At 47.8% G+C, this 22,973-nt stretch overlaps 1 protein-coding gene across 2 annotated transcripts in view; it reads right to left on the reverse strand.

The window, feature by feature from the left end:
* Positions 1-22,706, reverse strand: part of LYN (LYN proto-oncogene, Src family tyrosine kinase) — a 124,668-nt gene extending 101,962 nt beyond the window's left edge. Inside the window, exon 1 of one of the 2 annotated variants that reach the window (XM_030304318.1) lies at positions 22,618-22,706. The gene's annotated coding sequence lies outside the window, so the exon portion shown is untranslated. The remainder of the gene's footprint in view (positions 1-22,617) is intronic. The other variant, XM_030304319.1, reaches the window with a different exon arrangement.
* Between the last annotated feature and the right edge of the window lie 267 nt (positions 22,707-22,973).

Below are 22,973 nucleotides of genomic sequence, written 5' to 3' on the forward strand. Positions count from 1 at the left end.
CTTTTTTTTTTTTTTTTTTTTTTAACCGTGGCTCACCATGCTATGGATGCTGCACGGGGTTATTGCTTTCGCCACGGCTCTGCTCCTTCTCTCTCAGGCAGGAGGTTCACACCCGGCTCCGCTGGAGCTTGAATGGGGTTCCTTTCATTCTTTTCTTTTTCCACAGAGCACTTTCACGGACCCTTTCAAAACCAGTCCTGATAAGGAATTCTAACAGCTGAAGAGAAGAGCAGCTCCGAGATGGGGTAACGTGCCCCGAGTTCACCGGGTGGAGATCCCCACCCCCGGCCCTCTGACGAGACAGATTCCCATTTGTGAGCATCCCAGTCAACCTGCTGCCTGTCAAGGGAGAGAAAGAAACCCCAGCGAATGAGGGGTTCTGATGGAACTGTGCTACACCACGGTTTCCCAGACACAGTCCTTCCTCACTCGTGGGCCACTGTGACAGAAGTCAAGAGCAGCGGGCAACCCGCAGGACGGCGGGGAGCGTGTCCCGGGGAAAGGGGAGCGAGCCCCTGGCTCGTGGGAGACGCCCCCCCACACCTCAGTCTGAAGTCCCCGAGTCACAGAAGCTCTGTGGAGCCCACACACGTAAAAATACAGCCAAAAGAATGCTGTTGTGGTGATTGAGGCTGGCCCAGCAAGTGGTCTGTCCCCGTCCCACTCCAGAGGCTTCTAAGTGTGTCGGGGAGACGGCAGGACAAGCACTCTGACCCCGCAAACTGTCCACTGTCCTCACGGGTGCCCACTCTAGTTGCTTTCCTCGAAGGGGGAGGAGAGGTAGCTCCACCGGGCCTGTCTCCACCCACCAGCACACTTGACATTCGGCTGGAACGTGACCGGAGAGTAATGGCACCACCTTAACTCACTGATCGGAACATTTGCTTACAACGGCCCGGAGGTTCCACGATGGCTACAGCTGGTGAAATGGGTCCCAGCCTGACACACAAGCAGAATCTCAAGGAGACCCCCAAGAAGTACTGACCCTGGGTCCCCCGCTAGTCCCGCTTACTTGATCGGGGTGCAGCCTGGCATGGGAAGGCTTGCGTGCTCTCCAGTGATTCCCACGAGAAGTCAGCGTTGAGTACGATTACAAAAACCCTACGCTGCAACCTTACCTGCTTTTGAGAAAGAAATGGCACCATCCAGTCTTGTTAGGAACCTCATCAAATACCGGGCTCCATGTCAGAAGTGAAATCATAGCGATGGAAATGCCATGGATCGTTCAACTCCAGGGGCCCCGCTGGTTGACTACAACAGTCACAGTTCAAGCAGCATCGGGATTCCATGCCCTTATTCAGGAGTGGGGACTGGGATGTATCCACTGCCAACCTAACCCCACTCCTGAACTCAAAACAAAAAACAATGCTCAGGAGAAAAATTAAAGCCCTAAGGGATAAACAGAGCCCCTAATGGCAACATACCCGCAGTGGAACTGGCTTTCATAGCATACTTTTGCTTCTGTGAACTTTATTTTTGTTCCATAAACCTGAGAGCCGAGGTGCCTGGGTGGCTTAGTCGGCTAAGCGTCCGACTTTTGGTTTAGACTCAGGTCATGATCTCACGGCTCACGGGATCACATCCCACTCTGGGATCCGTGCTAAGGGTGCTCTTTGCACAGAGCCTGCTTGGGATTCTCTGTCCCTCTCTCACTCATGCTCTCTTTCTCAAAATAAATAACTAAACTTAAAACCAAACAAAAACAAACCTGATAGCCAAAAATAGAAAGTCATTAAAGTTCTGAATTTGGTTATACTGTAGCCATAAAGAAAACGGTAGTATTTACAAAGTATTAGCTTTGGGGTGTATTTTATGAAAAACAGAACTCACTTCTACTTTTCTCAGATTTATCTATTGTAAAACTGTGGCTATCATTTTCCTTTATTTCAAGACTCCTGCTAGCTCATTGTTTATAATCAACTCTCAGGGAACAAGTATTTTTATGAGTGATAAAACAATGTCACTTCATGTTTAAAGCCTCAAAATGTATATAAAGTTATCATAAAACCTTCTAAATTCTACATAAACAAACAATAGGCTAATCATAAAGAGACAGAAGTCACTTTCAAATGGGAGGGTCTCCTTAAACCACAGTGGACTCATATTCAACTATCACCACGGAAATTAAAAGAAGCTTCCCAAGAAATAATCTCCTGCTCTTAAAACTTACAACAGCAGAAGGTTCCCAACCTGTCCATTTCCTGAAACACTGGCCGTCAAAACCAGAAGTTCAGCTCATCATTGTCCCCTTAAGTTTACTTCATCATCGTTAACTTTGTCCCACAAGCCCTGTATACAGAAGCCTTGTGATTCTCAGTGTTCCCCACTAGCTCACTTGGTTCTTTTGAAGACTTGAAAGAAATACCTCAAGGTAGGGCTCTCCTCTCCTGTTTGCTCTAATGCGAAGGCCCTTCCCTTTCATATCAATACATTTTTTTATTTTATTTTATTTTTTTTTAAGTTATTTATTTATCTTTGAGACAGAGAGAGACAGAGCATGAGCAGGGGAGGGGCAGAGAGAGAGGGAGACACAGAATCTGAAACAGGCTCCAGGCTCCGAGCTGTCAGCACAGAGCCTGACGCGGGGCTCGAACTCACGGACTGCAAGATCATGACCTGAGCCGAAGTCAGAAGCCCAACCGACCGAGCCACCCAGGCGCCCAAGACATTTTTTTAAATGCATCTGATATATGATCAGTGACTCCCATCTGGCTCCGGCCGGGTGTCTGTCTGGTAACGAATCCGTCACTGCCCTGGGTAGGCCATTAACCCAAATCAAGGTGCCAATGCCTGTTTTGGCTTCGGCTCCTCTCATCTGTTTGGTTGAGCCCCAGGAACCAGATAAGGACTTAGCACAAGCTATTCAGTGGGTGCTCTCTCCTAGCTGCCTCCAGCTCAGGTTCAGGATGAAGCAGTGGTTTTGTGGCCCGAAGGTTCTCGCAGGCCCAGCAACGACTCCAAACTGTCCGCTGACGGAGTTTATTTCAGCATATGCCCTGTGCCCCTTCGGAATCGGCGTGAAAAATATTGACCCAAGACTCCCGCGGCAACACTTGCATCCCTACAGAAAGCAAGCGTGACACAGCACCTCTGCCCGACCCCAAGACTGCAGCGACCACATTTGGGGACTATTCGTCCAGGGAAACCACCAGAGGGGTTCTGGTCAAGCTACAAAGTATACCAAGAGATCCTGCAGGAGCCCAAGAATGGGCACAAGGGCTGGCGGTGAAAGGAGACCGCTCCTTTTCTGTTAAAGTCAAGGTCACAACACTCCCACTTGCTCCGACTTCGTCTAGACGGATTTGGGGTTTTACTCAAAGAATCACCTGACATCGCCAGTAATGAAAGAGAATACGGGGATTCTGATACACCATCCTTCGTAAACGAAAAGCTGAAGTCTTACCTATCGCTCTTTTAACGTCTTTTCAGAGAGCGGTCATTCAGAAATGGAAAAGGCCATTTATAAACCATACGGGAGACACTCGGTCACGGACTGTCCGAGTGCTGAGCAAAGACACTGGCCGTAGAGCGGCCTCCCAGGGAACTCGCTGGGGGACACTGCCTCCCAGGGAATAAAGTGGCTCCGCCCAGGCACAACTTTTCGAACCGCAAGGCTCTGTAACAGCATTTTAAGGTCAAGCATTAGCGAGTATTCAATACTGAAGAGTTCCTGCTTTATGGGAAGAAAAATGCAAGCTACGTAAGTAATTAGCAAAAGAAAAATGGGAGATACATTCTGAAGAAAAGGCTTAATCCAATCACGAGTCAGTCTTCACTATAAAACAAATTATTTGCTCTGCTTTAGCGGAAGAGGAAAATTATTCTTTCCCAGCAAAGGGTGACAACTGTAATAGATTAAACTCAGTTACCAGCTGAAGTTAATGCGGATAAATTCAACTGGCTTAATCCTGATCATGCTTTACACTCCTGACGTGATGTTTAAAGTTTCAGTACAATTTCAATGAATTTATTCGCTCTTCACCTTTTCAAGCTCTGACCATGGTAAAAAAAAAAAAAAAAAAGAAAGAAAAAGAAAAGAAAAGAAAAAAAAAATCACACCAAATTGGCAAAATTCGGGGCGTTCTCTTGCTCTGACCGGTTTTTAGCATCTGGGGTTCTGTCTTCCGCAAGACAGAGCGGTTAGACATCAGATTCACTGAATGGCGGAGCTGAGCTTGACCCAGGTTCAAGTTCCAGAGCCGCCCCCCCCCCCCCCGTCCCCCCACAGAGCTACGTGACACTGTGGTTAGTCTGCACAAATGGGATGGTAACTGTACCAATTTCAAAAGGCTCTTGTGAAGATTAAATGAATAAAAACTTAGTGAGTGTTAATGACGCACCGTGTGTGCTCAAAAAAACATTCACTGCGTCATTTTAATTATCAGTCTCTCAGGAGCGACCACATCCCTGGGTTTCCATGTAAGTAAGCGTATAAAGTCAACCTCATAAACTAAAGTCAAGGACATCACCTTCCACGTAGTATAGTCGTGACTTTTTTTTTTTTTTAATAAAAATAAGCTTTCAAGGTTAAATACAGGCATACCTCATTTTATTGTACTTGGCTTTTTCCAACTGCATTTGCTGATTTCATGTCTCTGTCACATTTATTATCATTATATTGTTACAGTGACCTGGGATCGGGGATTATGACTCACTGAGAACTCAGAGGATGGTTAGCATTTTTTAGCAGTAAGGTATTTTTTCATTAAGCTATGTACATTTTTTTAAAGACATAATCCTTTTGCACACTTAATAGACTACAGTATAATATAAACATAACTTTTTTTTTTTTCAACGTTTATTTATTTTTGGGACAGAGAGAGAGAGAGAGCATGAACGGGGGAGGGGCAGAGAGAGAGGGAGACACAGAATCGGAAACAGGCTCCAGGCTCCGGGCCATCAGCCCAGAGCCCGACGCGGGGCTCGAACTCACGGACCGCGAGATCGTGGCCTGGCCGAAGTCGGACGCTTAGCCGACTGCGCCACCCAGGCGCCCCTAAACATAACTTTTATATGCACTGGAAAACTAACAAATTCATCCGACTTGCTTGACTGCAGCATGCACTTTATTGCAGTGGTCCGGAACCGAACTTCCCATCTCTGCAAGGTATGCCTGCAAAACACACACACCAGCCTGGGGGTCAGGCTGGCTCAGGTTCCATTTACTTAGTAGCTAAGGGAGCATTTAATTTATTATCTCTGAGCCTCATCAATAACAGAAATATTAGCAGCACACCTCGTAAAGAATTGGTGAGGGGCGCCTGGGTGGCGCAGTCGGTTGAGCGTCCGACTTCAGCCAGGTCACGATCTCGTGGTCCGGGAGTTCGAGCTCCGCGTCGGGCTCTGGGCTGATGGCTCGGAGCCTGGAGCCTGCTTCCGATTCTGTGTCTCCCTCTCTCTCTGCCCCTCCCCCGTTCATGCTGTCTCTCCCTGTCTCAAAAATAAATAAACGTTAAAAAAAAAATTTAAAAAAAGATAAAAAAAAAAAGAATTGGTGATCTAACACAGGACACACATTCAGTAAAATTGCTATTTCTATTGTATTTTCTGTGAAAGGTAAAGATTGCTCAAGACGGGAAGAAAAACGAGTGCTAACTGTGCTGGCATGATTATAAAACTCGAGCAGCTGAGAAAGAAGCTTGCTTCCCCTTCGGCACCACGGCTAATCACTCCCACCTCCTTTTTCTCTTTGGTCCTGACACATCGGTCTTTTGTCTAAGAAGACTGAGAATCGGAGTCCGTGTCTCATCATTAGCTAGCATGTAGTAAGACGGTCTGGATTTGAGGACCAAGGGCCAGAAAGTCCTTTTAGCCCCCTGCAGAGGCGAAACAACGCATGGAAAACTTAAGTCATCCTGGTGTGGGTTTCTCCTTTGTCCATCGTTCATCCAAACATTCTTTCCCTCTTGGCAATACACTGTGCTTCTAAGCTTTCACAAACATTTCATAACGCAGTGCTGGCTCAAATCCAAGCATGCATCTAGACTCAGAGTACCATGGCCTTTGCAAAATCTTTTCAGTAATTTCCATACAGTTGCACAGAATAAGCTCCCTGAAGACTGAGGGCCAAAAATGATTACTTTACCAAAAGAAAAACAAATATCAAATATCTGTTAAGACTCTATTATGTTCTGAATAGATTCACAAAAATTGGCACAGCTAAATTTCCAAAGACCTTCTATAATTAATCGCCACACAACAGATGGCCACATGGAAATGACCAGAAGTCAAGTGCCTTGCCCACGATGATACCTCCAACAGTGAGAATTTATACCTGCAAATGTGGAGCCAGGTCACATGACCGGGACCTCCGTCCACTGTCCCCACATGACATTACCGCTCACAAAGAGAATGACACAGAAGCACTGGCTCCAGTGATCACACGCTGGACTCTTGGGAGAGTCCGTGAGAAGCTACGGTCACATCCATTCTCTAGGTGGGGGAGCTGGGGCTCCCAGAGACCACCTCCCCACAAAGTAAACTTTGCAGTTAAGGGCACTTGCAGGATAGGACAGGACAAAATGCCCAGGTTACCCTCAGAATTTAAAGCTCAGCTTTCCAGGATTCCCCCCCCCCCCCCAGCGTGAATAACACAGCCCTTTACAATCTTGGAGGATTCTCTTGGGGAGGACCTTTATTTAAGTAGCAGCCCTAAAGAAGAAAAACTATTTTGAGTATAGAAGACACAGCAAAGGTTCCCCCCCATGCACCCTGCCGACAATATGAAGCTTTATGGAAATTGCATTATAAATTACACCTTGAAATCCTGCAAAGTTTAATTAATAAAACTGGAAACAGTTCAGTCTGGGAAACATCAAAAGCCACACACAACATATCATTAAAAACAGTTGCCTGAAATCTATACAAAAGAGAAAATGGACTAGTGGGTGCCTAGGGCAAGCAGGGTTTGGGGGGGCTTGGGAGAAATGGAGAGGGACAGCTCATGGGTACAGGATTTCTTTTTGTTGTGAACAAAACGTTCTCAGGTTGACTGCGGTAATGGTTGCTCAATTCTGTGAACATACTAAAAACCACTGAATTGCATACTTTAAATGGGTAAATTATATGGTATGTGAATTCTATCTCAGGAGGGCCACGCTGTAAAAAAGGCCACATACAGGAGGATTCTATTTATATTACATCCTGGAAAAGGCCCAACTATAGCGACCGAGAACAGATCAGCGCTTGCCAGACGCTGGGGGTGACAGAACCATTCTGCATCCTTATTATGGTGATGGCCAAGGGAATCCATACATTTTTTCAATCATAGAATTGTATAGAAAATTTTTAAAGTCGACTAAAAAAAAAAGGACAAAAAAACTCCAGTCGTTTCTTAACATCAAACCTACTTTCATTTAAATCTTTGTTCATTTAACTTTTGTTAAATTTTTCAAAACAAAAATGTTTACTAATCTTAAAAAATTATTCCGATGACTTAAGAGTGCCGTATCCCCCTACTGAAGGGATTTTGAAATATTCTGGAGCACATCTGAAGGATCAGCGTTTTTGTTTTTTTTGTCAGAGGGGGGATATCCAAGGCAGAAAAGGCAATTTTAAGAGGAGGGCGGGGTTCGGGATTATTGCTACAACTCAGGGGTCCCATGCAGTCAAGCCCCTCGTAAATGCCACAAGTGAACTTGGAGGTCTGCTTAGCATCTGTAAAGCTCGTTCTCGACCTCAAGGTGTTTTTAAGGTAGTCAGACTTCGAGCATCCTGTAACCCATTATTAGGAGGAGAAAAAGTATCTTTTAAGATACAACAGAGAAGATTCAACGTTCATTAGCCTCAAATCTGGGTTCGTTTATGTGGCATGATAAGAATCACATGAATCAAAGCCAGAGCAGTAACGTGTGCACTTCATCTCCCTGTTGGAGGGGGAAAGGCCAAGGTTGCTCTAAGGTCAGAGGGCTTGAGGGGGGCAGAGTCTGGATGGAACCCACTCTCTGGCCGGGCCACAGCAGTCTATCCAGGCACTCAGGTGAGGGAGCCTGAGGGTGGGCCTCGACCAAATTAGGCAAGATTTTTATTCCCTCCCTTTTTATCTATAAAACTTTTTTTTTTTAAACTGCTTTACCTCTCATGCTTAAGGACTGCCTAACAATAAAAGAAAATGTTTTCCCTTTGCCTCCTGCCTGAAGGGGAAGAAAAGGCTAGAGGGACCGAAATTTGACCCCAAACGGCACCCACAGGCGTGTGGTGAGTTAGATTTCTCTGAGGACTTTCAGGTATATTACCTCATTTAACCCTTGCAGCAATGGGATGGAATGTGAAGTAAACCTGTCATTGCTGACTTAGGTGTAAGGAAAATGAGGCCTGACGAGTTTAAGGAACTTCATCTCATGCCCTACCTACAATGGGACAGACGTGGATTAGAACCCAATTTTTTTGTTTTTTTATTTTTATTTAAATTTTTTTTTTTTTTTTTTTTTTTTTTTTAATCTTCAACTCAGGAACACACTTCTTCAGCGAAAACAGGGTCCTGCTGTGGTCAGGCTCCTTGGCCTAGCCCCCCTCCCCGCCCTCCACTTCCAGGATTCATTCCTTCTTATGTCACCAACAGACATAAGTGGTGGAAACTCTCAGACACTTTGGTCAGGGGCCAGGGCGCTGCAGGTGGTTATGCCATGGGCTCCCCCTGCCCTCCTGGCCTGTGGTTCTCCGGGGCCTTGACCCAGACCACAACCCGCGCCCTTTCTCGGAGGAAGGCCGCGCCTCCATACTCCCTGCCTGTGTGTGCTCTTCCTACTTCATAGGAAATAGAGATTCATACTCCTCATTCTACTTTTTAAAAATATTTTCACTTCCCAAGTCCACATGGAACCATTCTGCCATTTAGACCAAGTGGATGTAGCTGCAGGTCACATGCATACATATTCATGAGGACGGAGTATCCCAGAAATGTTTTCTGAATGATGACTAAGTGAAGCATTACTTCATGGATTAATAAATTCCACAGGTCAAATAACGGTGCGGTCTCCTCTCCGACAAAAATAAAGTGTCAGAACGACGGGAGGCAGGACAGTGAGTAATAAGGGTACCGTGTTCCTTCGCATCAGAAAAATGGGTCCTAGTTTCCTGAGGCGCTTCCCAACTGAATTCCCAAAACCAGTTAGTACTTCCAGATGTCTACGCACAGACTGGCTTTGGGTCATGTGGCCGGACGTGCGATTACTTTTGGGCTGCCGGAAACCACCTTCCCCAAGCCCACGTCTTTATATCCGCCTTGACACATTCACTTGGCTGTGCAGAGATGGGGAGAAAAGCGAGACGAACGAATGGAGGAAGAAAAAGGTATTTAAAGAAGGCTCGGCTCAAACTCCCAGGTGAGAATTTTAGCAACGGAACAGCCAGGGTAGAACACAGGGCAAGGACCTGCGCCGGATCGAACCGCAGTCATTCGGCAGAGGCAAGGGAGCTGGCCAGGGCCTGCCACACCCAGAGCTCAGCAAGCTGCTCATCCGCCAAACAAAAGGCTTTGTGCTGCTTTTCAGTTTCTTACACCTTATTGCCGACAAGCCGACACCGGAAACGATCTTAAAACTGGGCGCAGGACGACAGATGCCTTTGAGGGAAGAGAGTGTTGTCAGGGGGGCGCACGGGGACGCAGAGGGTCCGGATCTGCTTCTTGAGCTGGGGGTGGTCACAGGAGGCTCTGCTTTAAGCCACTTGCTGCGTGTATGTTCCACTTCAATCGAAAGAAAAAGCCCCCAGGGGCGCCTGGGTGGCGCAGTCGGTTAAGCGTCCGACTTCAGCCAGGTCACGATCTCGCGGTCCGGGAGTTCGAGCCCCGCGTCAGGCTCTGGGCTGATGGCTCGGAGCCTGGAGCCTGTTTCCGATTCTGTGTCTCCCTCTCTCTCTGCCCCTCCCCCGTTCATGCTCTGTCTCTCTCTGTCCCAAAAATAAATAAACGTTGAAAAAAAAAATTAAAAAAAAAAAAAAAAAAGAAAGAAAGAAAAAGCCCCCTGATGCGCTGGGAAAACTTTCTTAAAAGCTCCCCTTCGAGGGGCACCGGGGTGGCTCAGTCGGTTAAGTGTCCGACTTCAGCTCGGGTCATGATCTCGCCATTTGTGGGTTCGAGCCCCATATCGGGCTCTGTGCTGACCGCTCAGAGCCTGGAGCCTGCCTCCGACTCTCTCCCTCTCTCTCTGCCCCTCCCCGGCTTGCGCTCTCTCTCAAAAATAAATAAACATTAAAAAAATTAAAACCAATAAAAGCTCCCCTTCGAGCCTAGGAGGAAAACTCCATCGGAAATGTGCTTTCCTATGATTTGGAATCAGTGAGTACACAGCTAGAAAGAACAGAGTTATCAAGAGTCGGGTAGTCCAACCTGTTTGGTTTTTTTTCTTCAATGTTTATTTTTGAGACACGGGGGACAGGAGGGGCAGAGAGAGAGGGGCACAGAGGGTCCGAAGTGAGCTCTGTGCTGACAGCAGAGAGCCTGATGCGGGTGTCAAACTCATAAATCCTGAGGTCATGACCTGGGCCAAAGTCAAACGCTCAATGGACTGAGCCACCCAGGCGCCCCTGGTCCAACCTGTTCTAAAGGGTCCCGTGAGAGAATCACTTAGCGTGTGTTTACAATCTTCTGGGAATGGAGAAGGCCCACTTTGCACCCCAGCCATATCCCCTTCAGGCCTCCAATCGTGCCTCCTCCTTACCCTCCAATCTAGCCTCTGCCTTTGTACAATTCTCCACTCATGCGCACACACACACAGCCTTGTCCACATCTTGTCAGCCATCAGTCCACATGGCTCTATGTTAAATGACACAGAGTTGAAGACCCTGCCCCCTCCCTTCCAAAAAAGTCAACACCAGCCAACGTGGTGGGCAAATCTCAGAATAAGGAGAATTTATCAAGAAAAATCAGGGGCGCCTGGGTGGCGCAGTCGGTTAAGCGTCCGACTTCAGCCAGGTCACGATCTCGCGGTCCGTGAGTTCGAGCCCCGCGTCAGGCTCTGGGCTGATGGCTCGGAGCCTGGAGCCTGTTTCCGATTCTGTGTCTCCCTCTCTCTCTGCCCCTCCCCCGTTCATGCTCTGTCTCTCTCTGTCCCAAAAATAAATAAGAACGTTGGAAAAGAAAATTTAAAAAAAAAAAAAAAAAGAAAAATCAATGAAATATCCTCTCCACCACCCTCATCTAATTTGTATACATTTCTGTTTAGCAACTTTTCTAAAATCATTTTATTTTATTCTGAGAGAGAGAGAATGCAAGAGGGGGAGAGGGAGAAAAATCTTTAATTTTTTTTAATATTTATTTTTGAGAACGAGACAGAGTGTGAGCGGGGGGTGGGGGGGGCAGAGAGAGAGAGGGAGACACAGAATCCGAAGCAGGCTCCGGGCTCTGAGCTGTCAGCCCAGAGCCCGATGTGGGGCTCGAACCCACCAGCCATGAGATCCTGACCCGAGCCGAAGTCGGACCCCTCTGACTGAGCCACCCGGGGGGCCTTTGATGCTTTGACTTTATAATGGTGCCAAAGTGATATGCATTCAGTCCTTGGCATCGTGAATTTTTATCATTCCCCTGACTAGCCACAGACAGCGCGACCCTCTCCTGTGAGGCCGGGCAGTGGCAGTGACTCCCAGGGAACTACGCGATCACAAGGGTCAACAACCGCCACGCCACCATCGTTCTGTCCCCACACAACCATTCTGCTTTCCACTTGCAGTACGTATTCAGCACGTTACAGGAGATCTTCAACACCTTATTAGTACACAAAACAGTCTTTGTGTTCGTTGATGTTGGCTAATGTGACTGGTCTGAGCACATTTATGGTAAGCTAGGCTCAGCTAGGATGTTCAATAGGTTAGGTAGATAAAACACATGGGTTTATTCGCATGTAACCCTATCATGAGTCAAGGAAGATCTGTAGCTATCCTTTCGTGACTATTTCTCTTAACATACTGGTCTCTCAAGGTTCCTCCACGTCTGAGCACGTGTCAGAATTTTCTTCCTTTTTAAGGCTGAATAATATTCCATTGTATGTACACACATTTAGTTTGTCCGTGCATCTGCCGACAGACGCCTGGGTTCCTTACGCCCCTCAGCTCTTGTGAATAATCCTGCTATGAACGTGGGCGCACAAATATTTCTTTTGAGACCCCGCTTTTGATTTTGGGGGGTACACACCCAGAAATAGAAGTACTGGATTGTACGGTCATTCTAGGTTTAACGTTTTGAGGAACAGCCATCCTGGACCAATTCACGTTCCGACCAGCAGCACCCAAGAGTTCCAATTTTTCCACATCCTTGCCAACACTTGTTATTTTCTGGGGTTTTTGTTGTTTCTTTTTTTGTTTGCTAGAGAGAGAGAGCTAGCACATGCAGGCAACTGCATGAGTTGGGGGGGCACGAGGGAGAGGGGGCACGAGGGAGAGGGGGCACGAGGGAGAGGGGGCACGAGGGAGAAACCAAAAATATTGGTTTCTGGGCACTGATTAAGGTGCTCAGGGATCTCCTGAGCAAGAAGGTTACTGTTCCATCCATGACCTTGGCACATTAATTTGTCAGCCTTGTGGTCTGTGAACCACCCAGAGAGAACAGAGTACCATAAGCTCTTCCAGGGCAGGAACCTCATGCTACCAATGTTTGCTTCCCCCAAAGCACCCACTACAATGCCCAACACACAACACTCAATACATATACATCTTAAAAATAAATTGTGGTTATGAAAGTCCAGTAATCACTACTAATCCCACACCAGTCTGTGTGACTACACACACACACACACACACACACACACACACACACACACACACAGAGAGAGAAACCACATACTGTACACATCACAAATTAGCAAATTAGTAATCAAGATAACTTATACTTTCCTTCTAATTTCTTGACTCTTACGAGTTTCTTTCCCCCCCTTTATTCCTCGTTCATCTCTCGCTTCTCCCTCTCCACTCCTTTTCTATTTATGTTAGGACCACCTATGGGACATTACCTCCCTTTCAGTAAACCCAAGTATGCCCATTTATGAACCAATCACTGGCAAGAGTAAGAGCCTCTGACCAGTCAGGGCCACCCTATCAATGGGGATGGGGAAAACTTCTGCTTAACCTTCAGTGGAGAAGATGAATCCTGAAATAATCTGGGTTCTGTTTTGAAGAGAGATGGGGTAATGGTGCTGGGTGGGCAGGCAATCAATCATGTCCCTACACGTCCCCCATTGACAGCCACAGCCTCAAAATTTGTCAAAACAGTGCCAGAAGGCAGAGTTAGAAGCAGTAGGCAGAAGTTACCAAAATGAAACATTATAGCATGATAGAAAAATCTGTCTCTTCTCCAGAGCTGTCCAAAAATGAAATGGGTCACTTTGAGCACCCTCTCACGGTGTTCTCACAATGTGGCCTCCATTACCTGCAGTAGGATAACCTGGCAGGAAACTAACATTTGAGACCCAGTATTCACGGTAAGGTAACTACCTCCCTGCTAAGGGCCATGTGTAAGACACTACCAGAATCTCTTCCTTTTACAAGATTCTAGGATTCAAACGTTGAATACCAAGGTAGATAGGTGACGTCAAGAGCCCGAGGGTTGACACTTGACATCCGAAGGGTTATGTTATTTGTTAAGTTGGATTGCACGGCCTCATCTCTCTTGAAGACTTCTAACTATGGCAGTAATGTAACATTGGGGTCATTCACTAAAGTGCATGGTTTCTTCTACTAGACTCTTGAAAAGTTACCCACTCATAAAGGAATTGAAGGAAACTTACAATGAAATCCTCATTCAGTGGTCGTATTAATTCAGTTAAAACCTTAACAATAACTGAGGGCCGGAAAGTAAAAGACACACAGGCAGTTATGAAATTTAACCGGTTAACATTTCCTTTCTATATCCATTTTAATCCATTAAAATTGAAACCATTCAAAAAGGCAATGTGCTCCTGTGTCCAGAGAGACAACACCAAGGTCTTGTCCAGAGAGACAAAAAAAAACAACTTACGGTACTCATTTGATTATATGGATGACCCCGCATTCCACATTAGAATTTCATTTGAAGCCAGAGAGACTGGGTGCCTACTACCATATTTGTCTGTCTCCCTCTAGACCACGAAGCCTCTCATGTAAGGATGCAGTCCATCCCAGTAGCCTAGGCCAGAGGACCCCTGGCCTCTCTGGAATCCCCAGGCTCATTTGCCTATCTCCGTAAAGCCCCTATCTAGAGAATACCTTCTACTCCTCCTACACCCAGCTCCAGCGTCTCTTCCTATCACCGGGAGCCCTCTCCTTCCGCTTGCAGAGTGCCATGTGAATACATCTAGGATGGCACGGGTCACACTCTGAACACCACATCTGTCTCCTCACGCTCCCCTACAAAGGGCATCCTTGAATGCCGAGACCATCCTGCTAACCCTGGTAGCCCCTGGGCTTACCGTAGTTCTGGGTACCTCGTAGGCAGATCCAAAGTTCAGTCAAGACTCCAGCATGTGGCAAACCGCTGGGCAGGATGGTTTGTGACTGACCCCCCCCAGTAGACTCTGAACTCTCATTGGGTTGTGACAGTATTTAAATTTTTGCTCAGCATGTGTTTGTGGAAGGAAGGAAGGAAGGAAGGAAGGAAGGAAGGAAGGAAGGAAGGAAGGAAGGAAGGAAGGAAGGGAGGGTTTCTCCCCTCTAAGAAAGAATCACCTAGTCCATTATAAAAAGAGTTCCCTTTTATTTGGTGCCTGCTGTGTACCAGAAACAACATTAGGAGATAGGAGGTTGGCTCTGTTAATCACCATCACAAACCTGGTATTACTAAATGGTGAGGATAAGTAACTTACCTAAAGTCATAAGCAGGGGAACCAAGATAGGAACTCAGATCCATTTAACTTGCAAACCCGTTGTCTTTTTACCATTTACATTACCTCCCCTCAAATTTAAAGGTAAGAATCTCTCAAAGGCATTGAAAACAAGAGATATTCAATATATGGTATCGGATTATGCAAGGTAGTTGCCAGCATCATTGGCAAATTATGCCATTTTGGCCAAATATTGCTATTCCTAGTTATGGAAGGGATTTTTTTTTTTTTATAATATTTTTGAGAGAGAGAGAGAGAGCACGCGTGCCAGAGCATGGGTTGGGGTGGGGTAGAGAGAGAGGGAGACACAGAATCCAAAGCAGGCTCCAGGCTCCGAGTCATCAGCACAGAGCCCGATGCGGGGCTCGAACTCCTAGACCGTGAGATCATGACCCGAGCCGAAGTCAGAGGCTCAACCGACTGAGCCACCCAGGCACTCCTGGTAATGCTTTTACTATCTTATAGATCATAAAAGGGATCCCAACACCAAGCTGCTGCTTTATAATACATTCTCCTTTTTTTTTTTTTTTGTAAGTAGGCTTCTCATCCAGTGCACAGCCCAACATGGGGCTTGAACTCATGACCCAGAGACCAAGACCTCAGTGGAGATAAAGAGTCAGACACCCAACTGACTGAGTCACCCAGGCACCCCAACAGATTTGCCTTTTAAATCAAATGGAAAATACTCATAATGCCACAGAAACTTAGACCTCAACTCCAAATTAATTGCTCATTTCTTCAATAGTGTTGCTATCATTAAGAATATTTAGATAGGTGTTTGGACAGGATGACCACTCAGGCCAGCGATCAAGTACCGACCTGCTAGTGACTACAAGGTCAAGGCTTCTGATGTTACACAAGACAGCAATAAATGTTACTTTTCAGCCCCAAATTAATCTCTGTGGAGGTGCCTGTTAGCCCCTGGGTTAATGATCCACCTCTTCCGAGCAGCTAATGAGTATTCACTATCTCTTCATCATTTGGCAACTCCATTTTATAGCCAAGAGTCTAGGCAAGAAGTTGGTCGTGAAGGAAAAAAATGGCTTCCCGCTAAAAGGCTCTAGCGATTCTCCTTTTACACAGTAAAATCCAACATTTGGTATTCTGGGCAATGGCCCTCCAGGCTTATCCCCACTCCACTAGAACGAGTTCTTGGATCTTTGAATGATTCCTGCACAGCTGACTCAAGGAACATTTGTTACGCTCCATGCTAAATATGACTAAATAGAAGAAAGAGACCCTCCTTTAAGAAAATATTATATCCACTTACAAGACGCAGAGCCCATGAGTTCCTCCAGGGGCAAGTCTGCTCACGATTAGATCACACAAGCTCCATTGTGGCCGCTTTTGCCCCAACGTTTCCTGATGGCTCTTCCCTTTCCCCTGCACTCACACTGGCTTCACGTCACTGCTCGTTACAATGGTGTTTTAAAGTCAAATAAGTGATTCTTGGGGCGCCTGGGTCGCTCAGTTGGTTGAGCGTCCGACTTTGGCCCAGGTCATGATCTCACACTCTGTGGGTTCGAGCCCCGTGTTGGGCTCTGTGCGGACAGCTCGGAGCCTGGAGCCTGCTTCGGATTCCGTGTCTCCCTCTCTCTCTGTCCCTCCCCTGCCCTCTCTCGCTCATGCTCTCTCAAAAGAAACAAACATTAAATGAAAAAAAAAATTTTTATCAAATAAGTGATTCTTAAAAAAAAAAAATGTACCAAGGCAATAAAATTGGTATAACCCAGAAATAATCACTATCAAAACTTTAGTACAAAAAGTATTGATGTGCATAGCTTACAGATTATGTGTCTCACCAATGCATATATTTCAGAAATACTATCATATATTACCCACACATTTGTGTTCAACTTATTTTTTCTTTTTCTTTTTTAAATTCCAGTATAGTTAACATACAATGTTATATTAGTTTCAGGTGGACAGTGTGGGATTGCGACCTGAGCTGAAATCAAGAGCCAGAAGCCCAACCAACTGGGCCACCCAGGCACCCCAACTGAATACTATTTTTAGAAAGATCTACGGTGTTCCATTGTATGGATTTATCTTAATTTGTATTTGCTTAATAAGCCTCCCTATCAGCCTGGAGCTTCTTGGAATCTCTGGGCTCCCCCAAATGTTTTAAACTCTAATAGATCTCACTACACTGTTCTCGAAAGGACGGCTCTGGGTCACACTGCCCGGTGATCTAGAAGGAAAAGCTCTTTCACCAAATTCGTTTCTTTTTTTCTTTCTTTCTTTCTTTCTCTTTCCTTTCTTTCCTTTCTTTCTTCTTTTTTTTTTGCATACACATAGACGTGCATTCAGGCACAAGGTGAAACATGTTTCTTGATGTGGGTTATGGTCAAAGAAATATGAAAGTCACATGAAAGTCACCGCCCTATCCCGAAAAATTAACAAGAGACTAGAGTTTAAGTAATTGTAAAAATAGGACTGAACCACTATAGTTAGCTTAAGAAATTATTATATTGCCTGAACATTAAAAGATCTCAGAACACCTAGTTAGATTTTCAGAATGATTTCCATGATGGTGACCATCAAAACGTACATCTTTCTGTTGCTGAAGACTCAAACATGGCCACCATGGGCTTTGCCACAGAAGGCTCTCCAGTGATGACTACGCTCGTTCTCCCCCTTCCCCCCCCCCCGCCCCCTCTCAGGGGCAAACTGAAAATGAACAGAGCAGAAGGTGGTAGAAAGAACCCTGAGGAAAAAAAAGCAGTGTTGAGTGGTAAAGAAGGTGGGGCTGCAGGCAAATGACTGGGTCTGGGGCCTTCCAAGCAGGAGGAAGTATCACTTCCTTGCCGGCCCCCTCCCTCGGGCCTCCCGTCAGGCCGCTGGCTACAGTTCTGCCCTCTGTGACACAGCTTCCCCGTGGAAAGCAGAAGTGGTCCTCCCTCTCCAGAGGGTCTCTCTGAGACGAGCTTCTCTGTTCCCCTCACCCCCGTGGGGGTTAACATTAACAGGAAGAGGCACCCAGAAGGCCCAAAGGCCAAGAAGACATCATTACTTGAGCTGAGGCACCCAGAAGGCCCAAAGGCCAAGAAGACATCACTACTTGAGCTGAGGCACCCAGAAGGCCCGAAGGCCAAGAAGACATCACTACTTGAGCTGAGGCACCCAGAAGGCCCAAAGGCCAAGAAGACATCATTACTTGAGTTGGAGGTAGAATAAATGCAAACCCATCTCTCCGGTCTCCCCAGCACTGAAAAGTGGGCCCAAGGAAGTCCTGACAGCTCTCCCATGCCCCACAACTGATGCGGTACCCACAGACAGAGGAAGAAGGACTAGAGAGGCACGTTGGCAAAGAGCTTTCAGATGGCACGGCTTGGGATCAACAGAGTCAGTGTAGATGCTCAGAGAAAGGTGGGAGTGTGGGCAGACCCAGCATTATCAGACTTGCCTGAGGTATGAACTGTAAAAAGCAGATGAGATTGACTTAAAGGCACTCTGAGCTACACGAATGGAGACTTCTGCCCAGGGTTCTCCAACTCACCGGAAGCAGAGCCCAGACCAGTAAGAAATACCTACATTGATGGATTCTATAAAGGTCTCACCATTCGTATAATTTTACGGGACATCATTTGTATAAGTCAGCGTTATGAAAAATGAACAGTTACAATGACATGAGCCAATAAACTCTTGCCATAAATGCTCATCTCTTATCACGTCAACTCATGGTTCATGGACCTGGTAAGAGGGTGAACAGAGAGCTGAAGAGGGGGGCCAGAGAAGGGAGACTGGGAATATGTGAGGGTTAATAAAGACAGTCAAACAACCAAACTTTGGAAGAGTTCTATACAAATGAAAGCCATTTCCAGATGGTCAATAGAACTTTCAAGAACTACTTTTGCGGCAAATAAGGAATGCTGACGGCTTATTCAGTACTACGGGAAAGTGAAGCACAGAACAAGATTGAGGAAAAAGTCCAAGAATGAAGAACAAAGGCTACATCAACGGCCCCTGTAACTTGTTAGCATGGATGTACCTTTTAAAAAATTTTTTTAATGTTTATTTTTGAGAGAGAGGGAACGCAGGGAGGGGCAGAGAGAGACAGAGGGGGAGACAGAGAATCTGAAGCAGGTTCTGCATTGACAGCAAAAAGCCCGATGTGGGGTTTGAACTCAGGAAGCAAGAGATCATGACCTGAGCCAAAGTCAATTGCTTAACCAACTGAGTCACCCAGGTGCCCATGGACGCACCTTTTAAACACAACATCCCAAATCGTTATTTGAACTTTCTCTTCTAAATTACAAGAGAGCCCAACCAGCTAACTTAAGCCAAGGATATCCAAAAGAGGGTCCAAATCTTTAAACCGGGCTGTTTCAAAAATTCTAATTCCTCAACTGGCAGACTCCTATGCTATTTTCTATACTTGGGCTTCTCCCCTAAATGGGAACTTACTCAAAATAAATTTCAGAAATGATGATAGAGTGAACTCAACATTTCACAACTTAAGTATCAGGAAACTGGGCAACTGTAAGAAATCTTTCAATATTTCTGACTGGGGGAAAAAAAAAAGACTTCCTCTTACATAGTTGTCCTCTTCTGTCACCAATCTTTAAAGATAACAGGCAATGTGTACCCTCTTGTAAGAGTGTTGGCTTTGAAGGGTACCTTGCTCATAGCAGGTGCTCAGTAAAGGGTAGTGTATGTTTTAACGAGCATCTTCTGGGCCCTATCTCCCTACTTTATATTTTCACCTCAAATGATGCTCCTACTGTTATAACCACCACACAAGGAGGCCTGTAAGGTTCACGGGAGGCATTTCTAGCAGAGGCTGGAGGCAATCCTTGGGCAAAGTATTACCTGAGCACTTCTGTATTAACCAATAAGCCCTAATAGCCCCCAAGGCAGTCACTAGAGTTGCTTGGGCAACAGCCGATACAGGGGTCACCTTGGCAGTGATCAGATCTCCCCCCTCCCTGAGGAGGAAGCAGTGCTAAAAGGCACAGAAACGCATCTCCCGGAACATGCCTTAAGTGCCCTGCTTGATGATGCAATCACCAAGAGATAGAAGAAAATTACCTTGTGGTTCCCCTTTTTGGAAATGTTTATTAAGTGATTTCTTTCCTGTAGTTGAGTACCTACTACAGGGCAAAGGCAGAAAAGTGCGGAACGCTCTGAATATGGAGCCAGAAAACATACCTACTCTGCCCAACGGTGCTACTTTGCCACCTAAAACCTTGGGCAGGACACCAAACCCCTTTGTTTTGTACCTGTCCCTGCCCACCCTGGGATCCATGAGAGGTTCAGATGAAATTATAACTCAGGAAGGCTTCTGACTCTGGGATCAGTGATTCCCAGGAATCACTCCTGACAAGCGAAAGGGATGAGCACCGTCATCGCGATGGGTCATCGATCGACGTCCCAACTAATGACTATCCATGCTTGAGGACATGGGGGTCATGGAGATCAGCAGCGTGAGCTGTGACAACGTTTCGCACCGCAGCCTCAGACACCTTGTGTTCTTATTTACGCAGATGCAAATTATACTACCCATAAGCAAACCCATGCTAATGTTGTTGAATCACAACTCTGTGTATTCATTTGAACCAAATGGCGTCTCCGATGTTTTGAATACAAGTGAAATGGACCTAAGGGGCTTGGATAGTCCTCGATTCACAAAATTGCTGGGCCACTTTTCTGCTAAAAAAGCCCCTGGGGGTTGGGAGGATATGGCAAGGTCTCCATATACGTGGGCAACATCGAGTGGGTCGTTTTGATTGGGCAAACGACCTTTAATCCAAATCAAGCCCTTGCTCCCAGTGATACAGCTGAGTAACGGGTCCTGCAGAGAGACTGACCCTGGGAGAACTGGTCAAAAAAAGTCCCTCAAATCCCCATTTCAGAAACCAGGACGGAGGGCCAGCGGGCTTCAAGTGCCTTACGAACCAGCCCTGTTCCTTGACCTTGCGCGGAGCCAAACTCGAAGCCAAACTTCACCCTTTCTTCCAAGTAATCTCGACTCTGCGACAGGTACTGGGGCTAGGGTTTTAGACAAGACAGAGCTGTTTTCACAGAGCCTTCATTGCAGTGGTGAATACACACACACACACACACACACACACACACACACACGGACAAATCATGATATAACGCCAGTTACTGCTATGAAGGAAACGTTGGCCAAACGGACAAGTCATTAACCCAACTTATCCCAAATCACAGCTCTGGTAGATAATGGCAGAGGCCCAAACTTAGGTTTTCCAGTTCCTGTTTTCTCTTCCCTTACCGGGGCCGGCCTCTACCCTTCACTCAGGAAGAGGGTTACCCCACTCTGCCTCCAAAGAGGCCCAGTCACCAAAAGCCGCCTGTGATCAAATTAAATGTCTTCAAGCCTTAAGACATTTAGCTCCTTACCTCCAAACGAAAACCGGGGACTAACTGAATCCCACCCTTTTTCCAGCAGACTTTACTTCATTTAGGAAGGGCTTCTCGGGACTTACTAAATTCCTATACTCCTGTTCCCCCCTGCACGGCTGTGGCTTTTACCTGTGCAGGGACAACAGGCCTGCCCTCCTAAACCCTACAAGTGCCTGTAGGGGTGGTCAACAAATCAAAAGTCAAACATCTTTACTGGCTAGCGCTTAGGGTGAGTGAGACTCCAGGGCACTAGCTGTGCAGACAGCTAATCTCCGGTGTATTTATTAAGCACGTTTACTAGGAGGGTCAGGTGGCTAAATCGGACCATGTAGTCTTAGGTTTAAAATCAACAAATTGCAAAGAACCAGGGAACCCTGTTTTGATAGAGTTACTGTATTTGTGACAAATAACAGCGCCATTTACGGAATGCCTGTGCGTGTACTTGGGGCTTTGCATGCAATACACAGCTCAGAAAGTAAATATGTTCTCCCAGAGATGAAAAAACCCACGCAGGTAATTACAGTAATAGGCCCAAGATGACACTCGGCGAGGACACTGCAAGGCCCGATTCAACTCGGGTTTCTGGCAAAGAAGTTGGGTGGGTTTGGGATAATACACACACACACACACACACACACACACACACACACACACACACACACACGGAGACACAACCGCACGACCACGTCAGCTATTCGAAAGGAACATCGCAAACGCACAGCTTGGAGAAGATGCCACAGTCGGCCAAGATAACGCAGGAAAGCGGGAACTGACGCTTACACCCTTCCCCCCAAGGCGAAGGAAAGGCAACCCCTGAATTCTTAAAATAACTCTCGCTTCCTCTCCGCCGGCGGAGGCACGGGACTGCTCCTCGGCAGGCGGGGAGGCGCCGGGCTCGGCGGGAGGGTGCCTACCGATTCTGCCGCAGCCCCCCCACCCCACCCCGACGTCACGCTCGCGAGGAGCCTGGCAGAGGGCCCGGGCCGAGCCCCATCCCTCACCTCGGGGGGCCCCGGGGCGGCCGGGTTTTGCGGCCCGAGGAGTCCCCGCCGGGATCCCCGCCGCGCGCCGGCTCTGCGCGGCGAGGGGCTTCCCCGAGGCGCACCGCGAGTGGCCCGGGCGGGGACGGCAGCCAGCGCTCGGGTCGGCACCGGAGGGACCCGCCGCGCGCCTGCCCTCGCACCCGCACCTCCCACCGCGCCCCTGCGCGCCGCAGCCGAGAGGACACCTGCGGAGCCGCCCGCCCCCGCGTCCGCGCTCCCCCAGGGCCCGGCCACCCACAGGCTGGAGGCACCCGTGCTGCCAGGAGGCGGCGCGCGCCCCCGGCCGCCGCGGCCCGCGCCGTTTCCCCCAGCCCCCGGCCCCCGGCCCGCCCGGCGCCCGGGACTCCGGCCGGGGACACAGCCGCGGTCCCCACCCCCCCACCCCGCGCCCACCCCCCCGGCTAGCTCCGGGGACTCACCAGCTCCGGGTGAAAGTTGCTGGGCGGCGGCGGCGCTCCACGGTGGCTCGAGTTCAGAGCGGGGGGCGCGACGGGGCGGCCCCGCGGGGCCGGCGCAGGGCGGGCAGCGGGCTCGGGGCCCGGGGTGGCGCGGCCGCCCCGCCTGCCGCGGGCTGGAGGCTGCGGCGCGTCGGGCCCGGAGGCGCCACGGCAGGGGAGCGAGCGGCCGGCGGCCCGGAGCGGCGGGAGAGGAACTGGCTGTCGCTGGGCTCGGCCGAGAGGTCCCAGCTACTTCCTGGTGCTCGGATTTGCATACTGCGCCGGGAGGGCGGGGAAGTGACCGTTTGGCCTCTGCCCAAGGCTTGGGTCTTCGGCGT

This window comes from Lynx canadensis, chromosome F2 (assembly GCF_007474595.2).
Source record: "Lynx canadensis isolate LIC74 chromosome F2, mLynCan4.pri.v2, whole genome shotgun sequence".
Taxonomy (NCBI): Eukaryota; Metazoa; Chordata; class Mammalia; order Carnivora; family Felidae; genus Lynx; species Lynx canadensis.